The sequence below is a fragment of the Elephantulus edwardii genome, unplaced genomic scaffold, assembly GCF_000299155.1.
Source record: "Elephantulus edwardii isolate Elephantulus edwardi_28Jun2011 unplaced genomic scaffold, EleEdw1.0 scaffold00024, whole genome shotgun sequence".
In the NCBI taxonomy this organism is placed as follows: Eukaryota; Metazoa; Chordata; class Mammalia; order Macroscelidea; family Macroscelididae; genus Elephantulus; species Elephantulus edwardii.
This window is the reverse complement of record NW_006399774.1, coordinates 24,434,495-24,438,073: the sequence shown is the minus strand read 5'-3', so window position 1 is coordinate 24,438,073 and position 3,579 is coordinate 24,434,495. Positions and strand designations below refer to the sequence as shown.

Genomic DNA, 3,579 nt, shown 5'->3' with positions numbered 1-3,579 from the left:
GTCAAAAATCAGTTGACCATAGATAGATGGGTTGATCTCTGGATTCTCAATTCTATTCCATTGATCTATGTGTCTGTCGAGCCATGCAGCGCCAGCGAGAGCGACACAGTGGGAGGTTCTGCCATTTTTGTCTGGATGTTTTTCATTGCAGTTTGTGTGTGTGTGTGTGTGTGTGTTGATTGTGCCTTGTCTTGTCATACTTTTTAAAATCATTATATCCTTTTCATTATGTCAACTCTTTCTTTCTTAAAAAAATGTGGTTTATTTTTTTAATTGGTATTAAATATAAGTCGTAGCATCTTTGGCATTTTTGTTCAAATAGACTTTGACATACGAAGGGGGAATGCCACCCTCTTCATTTTCGTTCCTCCAGATATGGATCTACCCAATGCCTTTGTCTTCTTCTGTGGCAGTGTTTTGCCTTCAGCTACCAAAATCATTCTGACCTTCAAACGTGTAGAGAGATTTGCAAGTCCTTATAGTGGGAAGTGGCTCCTCATTGTGAAAATCAGTGGCCAGTACCTTCACCTCACTCTCCTGACTCTGTTCCTCTGTGTAACTGCATTAGGGCTGCTCTCTTGGCCCTGGGCACAGTTGTTGACTGACAGTGGATCTTGGGCATTGTACATTCACCTCTTCTAGTGGGCCTGGTCCCCTCATGCTGGGAGCCTGCCTTCCACATAAGCCAGCCAGGCCTCAAATTTCTAGACCTCCAGTTGCAGTTTTTCTGTATTTTGGCCAACTTCTGTTAATTTGTGCTCTAAACTGGCTGGATCTCCCATTTGAGGATACTTTAGGTAGACATCTTTCATTTTTGTTAGGGCATCTCTTTGACCCATCTCCTTTTGGATTTTTTTATTTAATTCATCAACTTTTTGCTGCAGCTTTTCCCTCCTCTGTTCAGGTGACAGGTTGCTGATATCCTCCATTGTTGCTGAAGCAGTGGATTTTGGGATTGGAGATCACGAATTCATTGAACCAATGGGAGAAGGGTTCCTTTTGCTGCTTGGGAGACTGAGGTTCATTGGGAACAGCAGAGGTTGAGGTAGAGGCAGCGGGAGGAGGGAGAGGCTGATGTGGGGATGTTAAGCTTTTTTTTTTTTTTTATGAAGGGCCATAACTTTCCTTTAGATTTTCCAGCAAATTTGAGATCTGGAATTGGGCAGCCTGTTATCTGACACTGTGAGCTTCATTGGCTGAGTGTTATTCTCAAATTTGATGTCTCCAGGAAGCTCAAATCTGATTTATAAGCTTTGATCAGCAACTGTGAATCATTCTTACGATCAATTGATCCAGCTCCCTTTACTATTCCATCCAGTCACTCCCGGGAAGTCATGTTCTCAGAGATCACTTCCTGCTGTCCAACACAGCTGTTCATCTACATGATGGATACTTGTATTCTTCTTCCTCCGTCGAGTTCTTTTTAGGCGTTTCTTTGAGAAATTACTGAAATGCTTTACATAGCTGAGTTTAATCTCTGTCCTTTCATTTACAGATTTGATGTATTTCTGAAGAATATCAATTCCCCTCTGGGTGTGTTTTTTGAGGTTGTCAAACCGATCCCACAGCTCAGTGCCCAGCTCATGGTACAGGGGCACAGAGGGGCACTCCATGTGACTGGTGCGGCTCCTACAGTGCCCACCTTGATGATCCTTATCCTTACACCTCCTGAGATGCCCGAAGCAAGGAGAGCCTGGTGCCCATGCACTGCTCCCCTTGGGTCTCTGTGGCAGTGACTCCTCCCTGTGGTTCCCCAGCAAATGGCCCGAGGAAGCAACAGCCAGTGCACAGGAGCAATGAGGGGAGGGGCTCAATTCTTTCTTTATTTGTAACTTTTTCAGTATCTGTTCACTAAAACCCATGTCTATTTTTCTTCTGATTTTTGTCTCTGGGGTATTCACTTTATGGTTTCAATGCTAAACCCTGCCCTTTTCCTTGCCAACCTTATTGTCTCTGACACACCTTTCCCCATTACCCCAGTGACTGAATCAAACCATCTCATCAAGGGTCTTCCTCTCCTGTGCTGTCTCTCGACCCTCCTACACGTGACGTCCCTCTCCAAGGATTGATCCCGCCTTGCAACATGTCCAAGGTATGTCAGACAAAGCTTCAGAATCCTTGCCTTCAAGGAGTAGCCTGACTTCACCCTTTCCAGGATGAACCTGTTTGTTCTCCCAGTAGTCCTTGGTATATTCAATACTCTTCTGCAGCACAACAGCTGAAAGGCATCAACTCTCCTATCATCCCTCATCATTGTCCAGCTCTGATGCATAGCAAGTAACTATGTTAATATATCAGGGTTTTTTCCTCTATTTCTATGACCCTCCGCCTTTTCTAGTATATCTTTTTATGTGGTCAGGTCCCTCCTGACAAGAAGCACAGAATACATGAGATGAAGTTTCACTGTGTATGCCTCTAAGCAGCACCCTAGTTTCACTTCTTCCACATCGACTTGTTTGTTCTTTTGACAGTCCATGGGATATTCAACATTCTTCACCAAGACCACAACTCAACAAAATCAAATGAGAACAAATAGGGGTCTCTTCCAGTCAGCTGCCCTCCAAATTTCCTGTCATAGGCTTGTGAGCACATCTAGGCCTGTATCAATTATTTGAAACATGTCAGTTGGCATTCCAACTAACCCTAAAGACTTATTTTTTTCCAATGCCTTCAGTGCAACTTCACCTGCTACCTTCATAATCATTGGCTCTTGATCCTGTGGTACTACCTGAACTATTTCAGTGTCAGCCAATTCTTTTTGGTGTAGTGATACTGTGTATGCCCTCTATCTTCTTTGGATGCTTTCTGGATCATTCACGCTTTTGTTCATAACATCTCTATATTGAAACTCAAGGCTTGGATTTGGTTTTCAGCTACTTTAGCTTTAAAAATACCTACTAAGCTCTTTTCTTTTTATCTTCAATTTCAGCTCTCTGAACATTCTAATACTTTGTGGTATCTTCTCAAGATGTCCTTTGAAATCTTCTGTTCATCTCTTTTACTCCAGTGTCTCTTCCATTTATTTTAGCATCTTGACACTCTAGTGCAATTTCCAGAGTCTCTTGCAATAATTTGGGGTTTTGTGGGGGTTTTCTCCCTTTCTCCTCTGTATTTATAATTATATCTTGGTAATTTATGAGTTATATCTTTATTTTTTAATGAATTAATATTTTTAAAAATACAGAACCTGTCTCTTTGTTTTATGACTGGTATAAACAAGGAAAATAGAAACAACTTATTATTAACATAGAACTGTACTTATTAACTGCAAGAATACAGTAAAACTGAATCATACCAAATGTTAATGTTCTCATTCCAATCACCTTACACTAACACATTTGCTGTTGCTGTTGTTGTTGTTATGTGCCGTCGAGTCGTTTGCGACTTATAGCAACCCTATGTACAACAGCCCTAAACCCTGCTCTATCCTGTGCCAATAGCATTGCCTCTGACACACTCATCCCGATTACCCTAGTCACTGAATCAATCCACCTCATAGAGGGTCTTCACCTCCTGCACCGTCCCTACACCCTACCAAGCATGATGTCCCTCTCCAAGGACCTGTCTCTCCTTACAACA

At 42.2% G+C, this 3,579-nt stretch overlaps 1 pseudogene; it reads right to left on the bottom strand.

Moving 5' to 3' along the window:
- Positions 1-279: 279 nt before the first annotated feature.
- The window catches only part of LOC102872768, a 25,195-nt pseudogene continuing 21,895 nt past the window's right edge, over positions 280-3,579 (bottom strand).